This window comes from Quercus robur, chromosome 3 (genome assembly GCF_932294415.1).
Source record: "Quercus robur chromosome 3, dhQueRobu3.1, whole genome shotgun sequence".
Lineage (NCBI taxonomy): Eukaryota > Viridiplantae > Streptophyta > Magnoliopsida > Fagales > Fagaceae > Quercus > Quercus robur.
The window spans coordinates 1,204,124-1,220,225 of NC_065536.1; the positions used below are offsets into that span (position 1 = coordinate 1,204,124).

Here is a 16,102-nt window from a genome sequence, read left to right on the forward strand (position 1 = left end):
GCAAACTGAGATCTTTCACAATGGTCATCACAAGTGAATTCAAATAACTTTTAGACTTGTATTTTCTGATACACTTAAACAAGATCTCTTCAAGCTAGTTGCAGCCATGAAAATAGAGGTCAATGGATCAAACACAACAAAGATTAAAATCTAATCAAAGTGTGCTTGCTCTAATACCACTTGATAGGCCAAAAACGGATTGACCCCTTGTGATGAATTAATTGATTAATTAGCCAAATTTATTAATTAATCAAATCATATACTATATATAATAGCAGAAGCTGAGAGAAAGTGGATTCCTTCAATTAAGGAGGTACTGACAAATAGGATAACTGCCTATCTAAAATTCTGCCATGTTTAAGTTAAAAAGCGATACATTGTGTTGTTTGGTATTGCTCCACACTGTTTAAGAGCCTCTCTTATAAATAACCAAAATAATAATAATAATAATAATAACCGTTTAAAATTAAAGGGTACACGAAAACAAAAATAAAGAGGTGATGAAAGAGAGGGAGGCAACGAGCACATAGGGAAAGATCATTACAACGTTTGAAAGCTCGATTTACACATAAAACCCAAAAGTACCCACTCCCGATAAACCGTTTCTTCTTCTTTGCCTCTTCCTCCGTGTTGAAGCTGTTTTCTCTGCCTCTCTCAATTCTCAAAACCCCTAAACCTTAGCCCATCGCTGCTCTCTCACTCCTTCAGCATCCCACCGTCGTCATATACCGGTGAGTTTTTATCTTCGATTTAAGTTTGTTTATTAATTATGATTAGGGTTTGATATTTTTTTTGGATTGGTTTCGATTTTGGTATTCAAATTAAGTTTTTCTCTTCACCTTTCAATTTGACATTTTGATCAGGCTTTGATATTTGTTTGGTTGGGTCTTTAGGTTATATTTGGTTCTCATTATGGTATTTGAGTTATAAGTGGTTCTGTTTTGATTATTTGGGTTAAATTTGTTCATGTTTATTTATCTACGGTTTCTGGGTTAAAATGTAGTTTCTTTTAGATACTTTCTAGACAAAGATGTAAGCTTTACAAGTCAAGTGGGAATAAAAAAGTAAATTGGACCTTTTTCCTTAATTTAGGTCCTATAAAGAATAAGATGATGAATTCCAAGAATAGGTATGAGTCAGTTGAGTTCATTTTTTTTCCCAATTAATTACGCATGCTCTCTTTATTTCAATCAATTTGGTTCCTTCCATTTATATCTACTGCTCTGTTCCTTTTACGTTTCAAAATCAATTTCTCTGTGCTTGAAATTTGCATATTTGTTTAATATTAATTCTTCTAGAATAACTATTTGTCATTGTTCATTCTCTACCCTATTGCTTCCCTTCTAATTGCCATATGCTCTATACGTACTTTGCCCCATCCTTGCTACTCTGATTGTTTCTCTGTAGTAGTATATCTGGAAGGTAAGCACACTCTTTCCCACTTCAACCACTATTTTCAATTCCTGTAACTTCTCACCGGTGCTTTTCCTATTTGAATTTCTATATTTAAAATTTTCCCCTCCTACTGAATTGTCTAGGGTTTTCCTTTGATACCTATTTAAGGATAGATGGATTTATTCTCTTTCTTTGGATGCTTTGTCTCAAATTATCATCTATGTATTTTGGTTTGGGTAACATTAGGGATTTTTGCTCTTGGGTAATGTTAGGGATTTTCACCTTTGCTGCTTTTAAATTTAACACTTTACAGTGTAGGATAATTTATAATTTTTTCTAAGTGAAATTATGGTTTCCTGGATTATTTGCTATGTTTTTTAATTAGGGATTTTCGCTCTTGATTTAAATGGTTAACTTTCACTTTTGCTACTTTTAAATCTGACAGTTTACGGTCTCTGTATTTTGGTTTGGGTTAACATTAGGGATTTTAATTCCTGATTTTAATAGTCATCTTTCACCTTTGCTGCTTTTAAATTTCACAGTTTAAAGTGTAAGGATAATTTGTAATTTTTTTATAGTGAAATTATGGTTTCCTGGATTATTTGCTGTGTTTTTTAAATAGAAATAAACAAATAAATAACCAAGAATACTGTGTTATTGAATATTAAGGGATTATTTCCGAAATATGGTTGTATGGTTTACACTTGAATTCGTAGATTCATATTTTGCTAAATTGTTGAACTACCTTTTATATGGAAACACTTTCACATATTTACAATATCCATACCATTTACAATTTTTTCTTTAGCTTCTTCTGTTGTCTCTCTTTCCTCTTTCTCTCCTGTATTGTGACAAAGGTTCTAATAGATGGCTTTAGCAAGCTTGGTTTAGAAGGAATGCTTAGTTTTTAACTAAGATCCTGGCAACATTTTTCTTTGAGACTGCTCTTGAAATTCCAATGTCTCTTTAGTTTCACAAGTTTACATAATTTATGGTAATTTTTGATGGATCAAACCTTTCTTTTGTAGTCTCTCTTTCATCTTTCTCTCCTGTAATTTGGAAAACCTTCTGACCCTATCATATTGTTAAAATATAGGTTTGCTTAGTTATTTGCCAAGCACAAAACTAGGGTAATTTACAAGAAGAAGTTGCTGGAACAAACTGATAGCTAAGGACAGCCTGATTTTCTCTTTGTCTATCTCATACTTTGTATTAGATTTTGTCCATTAGTGCATTTGTGTTTGAATTGGCTTTGATTTGCATATTTTAGCCAGATTTATCTTCAAAGAAACAAATATTTGCATTCAATTAATTCTTATACTGTATTCAACTAACCTATCAAACTGTTATGTTCTCTTTTAAAAATAATTGTCACCAACCATATTGGGTTTTTTGATTTGTTCTAATTGCATAAGCTGCTTGCGATTCTCTTTCATTAGTTTATAGCATTAAAAGCTCCACAACAGGAGATTTATCTGTATGGGAACAAAAGAAGACAAATCAAATGAGTATTCAAAAAATTAAACAAATCAATTCTACTCGTCTTTCTTTTTCTTATGAAAGATACATAATTAGTCATAGAGCGAAAGATTTAATATAGTTCCTAGAGTTGTGTATCAGTGTATGTTTCTATGAAAACCTTTCATTTTATATATTGGAATTTGACACTGCTGTGCTGTTTTCATTTCGGTGTGAGTGTTGGTTTGTGGTGTGATGACAAAGTGAGAGGGAGTGTGAATTTGAGCCACCACAGGTTAAGGTTTTTTTTTTTTTTTTTTTTTTTTTTTTTTTTCCCTTAGATCTAGGTATGAAATATGAATTAGTTTTGAGTAATTTGGTTGGATTGATTTTTATTTAGATATTTGGGTTACATTAGGTTTTGATTTGATTTAGTTTCTCCGTGTACTAAAAACTTTTGGGAGTATTTGGATTCAATTAAATTTGTGTTTGATTTTGGTTTAGTTTTAGGGAATTTATAATTGGTTTTGGATAATCAAGGTTTTGAAATCTTGAAAGCATTGGAATTAATGTGTTTGATGTTTGCTTCATCTTTATTGCCGCAATTATGCACTTCTAGAGGGCTTTTTTTATTTTTTTTGATAATCCACTTATCGAGGACTTTATAGCAGTTATTTTCCCACATAAATTTGAGAAGAATTAGATGAATTTCTCAAACTTGGCTGTTTAAATGAAAGATGGTAGTGTATTGTGGCACAATTTTAAGCCAAAAGAAGAGTTAAAACCTGTTTTAATAGATGGGTTCATGCTCTGCACCCATCTCCTCTCTTTGGCATATGCTGTTTGTATTTGTGCTCTTCCCCCATCTCCTCTCTGCAACATATACGGAAGGTCCACATCATCTTACTGTTTCTTCTCCTATTCGAATTAGCATCTTCAATCTTCAATATATCTATGTTTTAACTTAAAATCTTATGCTTATACTTCAATTGTTTTTCTTCTTGAAGTACTCTCTATGTAGTTTATGAAATACTCTTTATGTAGTTTAGAGTTTATAAATACAAACCCATAGAAAAAGTAATGAGAGAGAGAGAAATGGTAGTAAGGCACAAAGGGAATGACATAGATATAGATCTCAGACCAGTTGGTCTCCAACCATTGAAAATTGAGCATTAAGTATGATTTATGTTTGGGTATTTGGTGGATTAGGAATTTGGGTTAGATTTGGTTTTGATTCAGGTATTTGGGTTTTCCATGCTTGGCATCGATTTCACCAGGTCACTAAATCTCTCTCTTTCTCTTTGTTTCTCTAAAACTAAATTGTTATGCTCTTTCTCTTTCTCAATCTCCTTTTTTTTAAAAAAAAGAAAAAAGAAAAAAAGATTATTAGCTTTTTTGAGAATCTTAGGGACTAGGCATGGGATGCTTTTTTAGAGCACGAGGTTTTGTTGAATTCTCTTTTTTTTTTTCCATAGAAAGTAGCATCTCAGAGATTTTTGCTGCAAATTTTCAAAATTAAATGAATTTGAATTTTGGGTTTCTATGTGGTCTTTTAAAGTTTGGAATGATTCCAGGAATATAGGACCAACACAGAAGATCAGCCTCAAGCCAAATGGTCGACCTGTCAAGGTAATAAGAGCACCTACGTTTGGGTTTTTTAAATTTATAAATTTTTTATGGTGTAGTTAAATTCTTAAAAAATACCGTTTGGGTTTTTTATTTTATAAATTTATTATGGTGTTTAAATTCTTTATAAAAAAAATTAGTAATAATTTTTTTTGAAACAAAGAAACACAATTTCTATTAATTTGTTAATCCATATCCAGATTTATGTAAATACAAATGGATCCCACAGATCTAGGATTGAAGCCAAACGCATAATTTGCTCATCTATATTATTACTAAAAGCTAAAGCGTAGCGTTTAATATTGCTACGCTTACATTGAGCCACATCAGCAGCCATGTCATTTCTATCATCTTTTCTAATATTTTCTTACAACTTTAAAATAGTTTTTATCAATTTTAAAATACTGATAAATATAAAATATTTTACAGCCCTATCTCCACCATAAAACCCACTTCTTATACATTTAATTACACCATAAAGCCCAAACCCAAAGCCTTTTCAATTGATACCTTTTAAAACCCTCTGTTTTCATGGTTTCAACTTTTTGTTTTCTTGCACGACTTCAATTTCCTCTCCCCACGTTTTAGTTCTTTCCCCTTCCCCACTTTGTTCTACGGTTTCACATTTAATTCACGCCAGCCTCTCTCCCTTCTAACGGTGGCCTCTCTATCTTCCTTCCTTCTTGTCTTTCTCTCCTCACACTACTATATAAATACTGACAGAGGCAGGATTATTCGGTTGAGGTATCTCTAAATCCCAGTTTCTTTTGTGGTCCATTCTTTTGCTTGATTTTTTTTTTTCTCTTTTTATTGCCTTTTTTGTGTTGTGGTGTGGATGATTGTTTACTGCCTCTTTCATAGGGTGTTGAATTTTTGATTGCTGGGTTTTTTAATTGGAGTTTTGCCTCTTTGGGTTTGTTCATTTTGAGTTTTTTTATTGCTTGGTTTTTTTAATTCAATGTGATTCCAATGACTTAGTATGACTTTGATTTCTTAGCGTAGTGCTGTGGTGTTTGCTTACACTGTTTTCCAACAGTTGGTATTAGCGCCTACTTCAATATCATGATTGTATAATATGTTGATTGGGTTTTAGAATCAAAGCAAATTGTTTTCCTGGTGTTTCAATTTTTTCCAGTAATTTTTCTGCATAATTGTGTTTATCATGGTCTTTGGTTTAGACATGGTTTGATATTCATGGTTTTGATTTTAAGTCATTGTGCAAGCGTTTTTATTTTGTGCTAAGATTGTGTTTTTTAATCGAGATTTGTAAGGCTGCTATGGTGTGGCTGATTGTTTACCACCTCTTTGTTAGGGTGTTGAATTTTTGATTGCTGGGTTTTTTAATTGGAGCTCTGCCTCTTTTGGGTCTGTTCATTTTGAGTTTTTCGAAAATTGCTAGGTTTTTAATTCTATGTGATTCCAACTACTTAGTGTGACTTTGATTTCTTAGTATAGTGTTGTGGTTTTGCTTCCACTCTTTTCCAACAATTGGTATCATAGCCTACTTCAATATCATGATTGTATAACATGTTGATTGGGTTTTAGAATCAAAGCAAATTGTTTTCTTGGTGTTTCAATTTTCTGCAGTAATTTTTCTGCATAATTGTGTTTATTATGGTCTTTGGTTTAGACATGGTTTGACATTCATGGTTTCAATTTTAAGTCATTGTGCAAGTGTTTTTATTTTGTGCTAAGATTATTTTTTTAATCAAGATTTAAAAGGCTTAAATCTCTCTCCCCACCTAAGATGTATCAAGATGGGATTATAATGACATGCCATCTTTTATTCATCCTAGAAATATGGGTAGGTTTGATTTACTAACTGTTATTATAGTAAAAAATATGGGTGGGTCTATAAAATATGTCGTTGCAAGTTTCAACTTCCCATTAAATATGTAATTAACTTAAAATATGTCTGTGAAGTTGATGCATCCTATTAAAATATGTCTTTCAAGAAGAGCAAAACATTATAGTAAACATTTTATGCATCCTATTAATCTAGGTGGTTCTTACTTGCAAGTTTCAACTTCCCATTAAATATGTAATTAACTTGAAAGACATATTGTAAAATGTTTTGCTCCTTTAGTTAATTAGTTAATTACATACTTCAAAAAATTAGTTCTTTAGTTCAAATTAGTTATAAAAAAAATAAATAAAAAAATAGAAAAGTAGAGCAAACTAGTTCTTTAGTTCAAACATTTTATAAATTACGTCTTTAGTTCTTTTTTGAGCAATACATCTTTCACATATTTTCAATGCATCTTTCCCATTTAATATCTGAAGTTGAAAGTATGTAATTAGCTAATGAAAAAATATTTTTAATTAATTTTATAGATCTTTTTCATGTGAGAATGACATATTTTTAATGGCAATTTTTTAATGAAATTGGAGGGAAGACCTAAATTGTAGGCAATTTTTTATTGGCAGTATCTCAATAGGGAATATGTAAATTTTGATTTTGACAGTTTTTAGAGTACTATTGCATGCTGTTCAATCAGAGGCATTTGTAAAAATGTTCATGCCCAAGCCAGTGATAATTGAATGATTACTCTTTATGTACTCATATCATAAAGGCATCTATGGAAAACTCTGATAAGATAAGCTGCATTTACTCAAGAACTTCTCCACTATTAGATTTGGTCACATGTATTTAGAAGTCCACTAAAAATATGTTAAATGATTTAAATTCTTATATCATTTTTATTCATTCTTGCATTACTTTTTTTTTTCTTATTTATTTATTGGTGATTCACAAGTGTCATAGATAGATTTAGAGCTATTACCACTATGGAGATAGAAGTAGCAGTATTTTGGATAAAAAAACATATATATGAGAAATTTGGGCTTGATACAGTTGCACATACTTAAAGCATATTACTTCTCCTTTTTTGCAGTGTATTGTTTAATGAGTTGCTTTGCTAGGAAATTCCATTGTCAACCAAACAGTTTATGTAACCAAAGGAATTATCCAAAAGAAATAGAACATTATTGAATGAGTTGCTTTGCTGGGAAATTCTATTGTAAATAAAGTTGAAGTTGTTTCTTCAAGTATGTCCAACTCTCAATTATAAATAAAATGAAAAGGTTATGCTAACATATTTTTATATTATTTTACGGTGTGCTAAAATAATTTTTATGTTATCTTTGGGTTGTGTAGGATGTTCAGTTTTTCTACCATTTTATCACAGATTATCTATTAAATTGCAAGTTCAAAAGCTGGATATTTCTTTAGGTATCATTAAATGTCGGTTGTAAATAAAATGAAATGTTTTACTAAAATAGTTCTCATATTATTTTTGGTGGTGTAAGCTGTTCATATTATCCACCACTTATTTGGAATGATTTTTAGGTGGGTGTAATCAAATGGCTTTCTATAATTAAGACAAAACATTTAATGAAGAGATACCGCTACTTCTAGAATTGTTTCAAAGACACAAATCAGAGCTTAAATCTCTATGAGATTGAATATATGTCATTGATCAGTGAAATGGGCAGCTTAGGAGAGTATAAAAGTTAAGGGTGATAAAATAGTGCAAAAGATAGGGGTCCTCAAGTTGTCTTTCTTGGGTTCATAAATTTCGAACTGTAGAAAGGCGAAAAAAAACAAAAGGAAAAGGATGGCATATAGAGCATGTAGGTGAGAATTCGAGGCAGTGCTAAAATAGGCAGTGGAAGCTTTTAACACAAAGTGAAAGAGTAAAAATAAAGGGAGATTAAAACCAAAAACAAAGAGAGATTAAAAAAAAAAAAAAAAAAAAAAAAAAAAAACGATGTTGGTCTAAAAAATGAGGTTGGTTTAAGTATTTGGTTTGGGTCTTATCTTGTGATAGTTTCATTTATAATGGAACTACATAAGGCAGGAATCTTCAAATAGTCTTAGAAAAATGCTCTTCATGTTTCTTGTATGAACTTACTTAACAACCAAGAAGACACTATAAATAGATGATAGCAAAATCAATGCACCCCAAAACATAAAATATTAGATCTTTTTGATTGTGTGTATTTGCACGCGAGTGTTTGTGTTCATTCATTAAAAAAAAAGTTCTTGGTGTTCAATGATGTGGATACCTGTCACCGTTTTAATTACTATTTTACCCACCCGTTGCTCATAGGTTACCTATTAATTTGCATGTTTTAAACTTGGATTGCTTATTCAAGAATGTCTAACTCTCAATTATAAATAAAATGAAAAAGGCTATGCTAAGTATGTCCAACGAATAAAATTTCCACATTCTATTCCAAATACTAATCTCTAATAATACACAATTAATCACCAAAACCTCCAATCACCATGAATCCTACAATATATTGATCATACATATATAATGCAGCTTAAGTAGTAATGCATAGAAAAATATTAATAATTAATAATATATAATAATAACACTATCAAAAACAAATTTATTACGCGCAACGCGCGGGTCTGCGACTAGTGTCATATAAAATTTGAGGAACAAATGCTTAAGTGTCATGAAGAAAGTAAAGGCTCAAGTTGATTTTTTTGGTGCAGGTAGAGTTGTCCAAGGCTCTAGGTAATTGGCAGTGATCTTGAGTCCTTGACATTAGTCAGGTAAAATATGTAGGGACATAACTAGAAGTATAAGGTAGTGTGTTTAATACAACATGTGCAGAGGCATATGTGTTCATTACTTTTGCTAGATGTTAAAAGAAGCTACACGATTTTTTGTGTAGATACAAGTAGCTTTCCCATCCAGGGCTTAACATTTGGAAAGTCCAAAATTAACTTTGTTATACATGATGGATATATTCCAGTCCATGTCTTGAAATTAGTGCTTATAATGATATACCCATTTGCTAATACAAATAGATCAACCACCAAACATTACCCCTATACTTCTCTCTAATTGCAGATGGCAGTTAATAAGGGTAAATTTATAACTGGAGGTTCAGCCAAATCCCACAAATCAAATGAATGAGTTATCATACTTCAGAGCTTCTGAATGTGTCTTTCCTGGATAGAATACCTTTATGGACCTAATATACATAGTCAGTAATCTCCAAACCAAGAACGAGCAATTCACAGAGTTGCAAAACTCTATAATCACTATGAATGGCAATAGAGTAAGAACTAATACTACACAATCATATATAACTACACATCATAACTGCAACACAAAAAAAAAAACCGAGTGTCAAGCTTCTATTATGTATGGCTACATTATTTAAGTTTTAGGACTCAGGCTTTGTTGTTGTTGTTAAGTGAATCTAATACCTTAAGGTGAATATGGGATGTGTACTGATTTCAGAAAATGAATGTCTCTTTGTACAAGATTTTGTGTAAATAAGAAGCACTATGGATTAATGGTTGTTTGAAATTAGTTTTGATATTTCTTTGACCATATTATGTATGAGTTCGTGAATATCTTACTATTATTCCTGCATAAAGATGCATATATATGTGCAACCGTGACTGTGCCTACAAAAGGTATAGTTGCTTTAAAATTGGCAGGACTAAATCTGTACTCAAAATGTTTGAAGTAAAAAATAGGTCAATTTTGTTCGCCAGTTCAGTTTAACATTAGCTCTGCAGAGTGCATATTTTTCTACAATTACTATGGAGATTGCATGAACCTGGATCTTCCATGTAAGTGGACCTTACATCATGTGGGTCCCCTATAATTAATGGTCCATGTCAGGTAGCAAAACTTATTGCAGCTGATAATGTCTCTGTTCTGCAAAATTTGATGCTATGACTCAAGTACTTTGGTGGAATTCTGCTTAGACATAACCTGAACTGGACCTAAAGCTCAATGAAAGAAAAGATTGTCTTAGGTTCTATTTTACAAAATAGTGAGCCTGGCAGATTAACCCATTTTCCAAATATTCGGAGGTTGAGAAAGTAATTATTTCAGTTAAAGGATGTTATTCTCCACGTCTTTCTTATGTCTTTCGAAAATGTAGTTATATGGAGTGGCTTCGGTGTATCTATTGTTCTTTTAGGTGGTTGATGAACTAAGATGATGCTCCACTTCATTTCTTATCATTCTAATGATTTTTTCTGTCCTTAATTTTATTAATTTCTTTCTTCTCTTTATTGGAATGGTCACTGAAGTTAGGATCTGATGTTTTATCAGGTTGGATTCTTCTTCGCAGAACTCTCAGATATTGATATGGAGAACTTGAAGGCAGATGTATTTCATTTATTAGAAATTGATATTTTAACATTTATTAGATGTTTGAGATGTTAAGGATTGGAATCCTATTTTAATTTAAATTTAATTTGATTGATATTTTACATTTACTAATGTAATGTTTCCTATGAAGGATAGGAATTCCTAAGATTGAAATCCTAATGTACAATTAAAGAGAAAGAAACAAAGAATTGTTTAAATCTTCATACACAGAGATATAGTCTGGAAAGCATAGAGAGATAGGTTGCATACCCATTACCCCATAATTGGTGAAGTTATTGTTTTTGTTATTGTCTTTTTTTTCTTTTTCGTTTTCAAATTTGGGGATTGAATATGATTTGGGTTTGAATTTCTTGGTTGGATTGGTTTAGATTCAGATTTAGTTATTTGAGTTAGATTTGGTTTTGACTGACCGTTTATGAAATTCATTGGGATTAGTATTTGTTTTTCTTTTGAAAACTGAGACTGCTAAGTTTTTTATATTGAAAGCACTGATCAGCTTTGCAATGCCTAAGATAGTAAATATATAGCCTATTTTGTGGTGCTACTCATTTTAGTGATTTTAGGCATTCTTTGTTAGAAAGGTTGTTTTAGATAATGGCAAATCAGGCAAAGTTTGATAGAATTCCTAAATGTGTCCGTATGGCATGATCTATTTTTCCACATAAATTAGTTCCTAAATCCGTACTAGAGCTTTCTATCTCCAGTCCCCTAAACTTTTAAATTTTAAGTTTGGAAAGATTCTCCCCCTTGCTAATTTTTATAGGTTATTTATAGTGTACAATGCCAGTTTTACTGTTAACATGGTCTTACATTTCAAATGTCTTATTGACGTGATTTGAAATCAAATACCTAATACTATATATAAAAGCAGATGTTGCTACAATTAAGGATGTTGCTACATGTAGGAAAAAACCCCACCTAAAAATTTGCCATTTTCCAAAAAAGAACGCGAAAATTTGTGACTTTAAAACATCAAGCCTTTCAATTTCATTCTCTGAATTCTATTTTGTTTTTTTTTTCTTCTCTTCGTTCTTTCTTTTTTCTTCAATCCTTATATGATGGTTGCTGTTGAAAGGTAGAGATAGAGTTATGTTCTATTTTTTATTTTTGAAATTTAGGTGTTAATTATGTTTTACATTTGGGTATTTGGTTCAATTGGTTATGATTTAGGTTTATTTGGTTGAATTTTTTTTTTTTTTTTTTTTTGAGAAAAATTTAATGAAGCAGTGAGCCATATCACTAACACAAGATTATGATTAGTGAAAATCAGAACAACTATGAATAGTTCAAAGGTTAAAATTCAAATGTTTTACTCAAAGGTACAAGCTCTTATAATATATTACTATTTGTTGAAACATGCTGCTTATATTATAGTTGTCTTTTTCTAATTTTTACGTAGGATAGACCAAGGTACACAATGGTTGATTGCAAAATGGAATTTATTGCTTCATATAATAGAAATTTGGTTATTTATTTGTGCAGATACAAAGGACAAGCTGTTTCTTCTGGAGCTTATTAGGCATGTGTATATCTGTCAGTTTTTTCTAAGATTGGTGGATGAATGATATTTACCTAGATGTATTTTTCCAGATTATTTTGATACTTGGCTATTGTGGTTTAAGTCCAAATAGTGCAACTGGTAGAGCAAAGGCCAGGCATTGTTAAAAAATTGTAAATATCATCTCTCAGACTCAGTGTCTCACACATAATAAACATTGGTGGCCACATGGAGCCTAGGTTGGAAGTTTATTTTCAACTCCAAAATTGATTTTTTTGGCTTTGGTTTTCAGGTGTGAAATATTTTGTGTAGTGAAGTATGATTGTGATTATGTAAAAATTGCTTGGGTTTAAAAGGGGCTGGTGCTTATGTTTATCCCTTGAACTTTGTCATAAATTGAGTGTAAAAAATCAATAATCCAGAATTTTGAAGTTCATTTTGAGTTAGATGATTTTGATTGTTCCAAAATGTGGTTTATTATGTCACAGCAATGCAAACAATGCCCTTAGACAAGCTGTCGTTTCTCAATGTTGATGAACTTGAGCTTTTAAAAGAGTATGTTGATCGTGATATTCATATTAAAGCTAAAAAGGACAATGTAATCATTACTATCATGTAAGCTTCTTGAGGACCAATAACTAATTCTCTCAAACCCACAACCTTCGGAAAAACTTTGAACCAAACTTATAAGATTTCAATTATCATTTTTTCTTAAATCATATGTTGATGCCAGGTTGGTCATTTTCAGAACAAGTGTCTTTTTTTACTTTTTTCCCCCCCTCATTCATGCCCTAAGTTTAATCCCATAATCAGAGAAGTGTATAAATGGGATTTTGAGTTCTTTGAATTGCGTCTGTGTGCTAATTAAGAGATACTTTAGTTCACAAGTATTTTCCTTGATATTATTTATCTACACATTGATTTTTCAGTTCATAATGTTTACATACTAGGTTTATTTCTTTACTGCATGTATGAATTTAGTTAGTTTGAATGTAACTGACTGATATTAGCTGATTAGTGGCAATGCTAAAGATAATTTCCAAGAATTCCAGATTGGGTTCCCCTTTGAAACAGTTGTTGTTGGTGGCAAATTATTTGATGATGTCTGTCATCTCCTTAAATTAGATTCAGTATAGGCAGAGTGGGGAAGTGAGGGAATGTCTATTTCTTTTTTATTTATTATTGTTTTAATTTTTTGGTTTCCTCCTTTCTATTTGGTGTGTTTGTGTGTGTTTATAAAAAATTAAAAAAAAAAAAAAAAATGGAGTAGCGTTGGAACTGTGCAGTTATTGTTGCATGAAAATATGTGATTTTATTTAGGTTGTATTTTTATTTACAAGTATATGGAGTTGAATGCAAGAAAATTCCCAACAAATTGCTTTGTAATATATACCCACCACAAAATTAAGTTTAGTCCCTTGCAAACAATGGTTTCTTGCATCTATTATTTTATTTTGTGTATGTTTGCCGGAATTTTTTTTTTTTAATTTTATTTTAAGGACATTGTAATATATAACTTTAGATTTTGTGAGAATTGTTTCATATTTTTCATCTAAAATCTTATTAATGGTTTTGTTTATTTATTGATTGATTGATTCTAATTCTGTCCATTGTAATTAACAATTTGAAGTTGTTTTACTTAAATGAGTTTGGATCACACAAGTATTGGTGTGATATGCTTGACACATTAACATGGAAACCAAAAGAGCAATTCTCATTGGAGAATGGGGAGTAAAAAAACAGAGTGTTTTCAAAGTATGTGCTATGAATTAAGGTTATGTTTTGTCTCTATAAACCCAAGGCTTATTAAAAGAAAGAAAAAAAAAAACATAAAAGACCTTTAGTTTGTGGTTAGTTTGCTTGATATATATATATATATATATATATATATATATCATGTGCTTGATATTCTGTTTCTAGATGAAAACTATTGTAACATATGAAGGGAGTGATATTTTGTATTGTATTTTATAGATAGAATTTCTACAAGTATAGGACAAATGAGGGTCTATACAACATGCACTTGACGAATTTTAATGTATTGTTATGTTGATTGTTTTCTATTACATAAAATGATCCCGCGCATTGCGCGGGTTAAATACTAGTTAACATGTAAACGCGTGGTAGTATAAACAAATCACCAATTAAACTACGTATGCAGCGGAAAATAAATTGACAATGTGATTTGTTTACGAATGGGGAAAACCTACACGGCAAAAACCCCACTAGGTGATTTTTAGGTCACCACTCCCGAAATTCCACTATTATCACAATAAGCGGTTACAAGTAAAGGAATCCCAGTACCTTATACCAACCTACAGTTGAACCCTTACCCCAATATCCAATTTGACTTATTCTGTAGTGACAACTTCTCCTTTTGATGCACAGCTCCCAGTACGTGACTAACCAATTGCGCAAATCCCAGTAAGCGACTTCAATCACCAACTAGAGAAGGTTGTTAGCTGCAAAGTTCTTCAATTCATCACACGATGAAGATCAAGAAGCTCCTTGGTTACAAAACACTAAGGTGCATAAACACAGCAGCTTCTTCACAAAAGAGATGAACTAGGGCAGATTCTGTCTCTGGTCACAATTTTCTTGAACAAACTTTGCTCAACACTTGTGCAACTTGTGTCCACTTTGACGGCCCTTAAAATAATCGTTTTATATGTCTAGGGTTGTGAGAAAAGAAGGCTTAAACACATAATCCTGGATTAGAGTCAAAACAGAACTAAATTTCTGTTTTTCATAAACCTCAATAGATACCATATCTGTCGAGCTGTTGTTGAGCCATGAGGCTGAACAGCTCTTCAAGCTCGATAGATGGCTAGCTGTCGAGCTTTAATGACAGGCACTTTTCAGACTTCAATCTTGGACAGACTTGCATGGCTTCAACACTTGATCTTGAAACACAGTTTCTTGAAGTATTAAACACATCCTAGATCTACCCAAATACAAGTAAAGTGCGTTTTGTCAAAGGATTAACCAATTACATAAAATAGTGACATATATTCCTAACAAGTGAATCACATATGTCCTAACAGTTCCTAAATACATTTTAATGAAAGCTCACGAGAGTAAGATGAGAGCTTTATTGTAAATGGATTGAAGCCCAATGAAACAAGGGGCAAAGACCCATGAGAGGAAAATGAGTGATATTGTAATTGGGCCTTCATTAAAATGAACGTAAGAATTTTCTAAGAACATATAAAGTTTAAAAGGAATCTTTAATTGGGACTTGAACTTAATAAAAATAGGGCTTCTTTTTAGGCATCATTGCACCGCTAAAGTCAAGAAAACACATCCTCAATCCTATTTGGATTCAAGAGAAAGGAAGGCAATTGATCAAGATAGAGGAAACTTACCAAGAAGAAGAAAATCCCCAAGAGACAATGGCTACCTCCTCAGAAGACCCAATGGCACAAAAGATCCTTAAGGCCTTAGATAAACATGGAGAAGCTCTCAAGAAAATGGGAGGACGCCTCACTAGGTTGGAAGAATCTAGGCTCAAGAAATCCACACATGTGGAAATACACAATGATGAGGAGGAAGTGGAGAAATGGGACGAAAAGGACAAAGCGGAATATGAAAGGAACAAGCAATTTGAGAAGCTTACTGCGGAAACCATAGCTATGAGGGAGAAGATGGAGAAAATGCAACTTACCTTCCGTAAGTCATAAGGGATGGATGACTACCTTTATAACATGGGGGGAGTAAGCTCAAAGGCTTCTATTGCATTACCTCCCAAGTTCAAAATCTCTAATGCGAAAAAATTTGATGGGACTAGGGATCCAAAGCAACACATAAGAAGATACCTAAGCATTGCAAAAATGAAAGGGCTAGATGAAAAACAAACTTTACATGCGTTTCCTCTCTCACTCACAGGAGGTGCATCAAGGTGGTACTATAGCCTTGATCCAAGTAAGACTAAGGTGTGGAACTATCAAATGGAGTTGTTTGTAGACCAATT

The 16,102-nt window shown here is 31.9% G+C and overlaps 1 long non-coding RNA gene across 4 annotated transcripts; it reads left to right on the top strand.

Annotated features, from left to right (window-relative positions):
• Positions 1 to 484: 484 nt before the first annotated feature.
• Positions 485 to 11,510, top strand: LOC126716605 (uncharacterized). 4 transcript variants are annotated; one of them, XR_007652152.1, is made up of 4 exons: positions 517 to 731; positions 1,408 to 1,422; positions 4,428 to 4,482; positions 10,575 to 11,510. It is a non-coding gene; the product is annotated as an uncharacterized LOC126716605 (long non-coding RNA). The 4 variants fall into 4 exon arrangements; XR_007652150.1 differs by lacking the exons at positions 4,428 to 4,482; positions 10,575 to 11,510 and adding an exon at positions 2,492 to 2,566 and having other exon boundaries at positions 485 to 731; XR_007652151.1 differs by lacking the exon at positions 1,408 to 1,422.
• Positions 11,511 to 16,102: the final 4,592 nt, after the last annotated feature.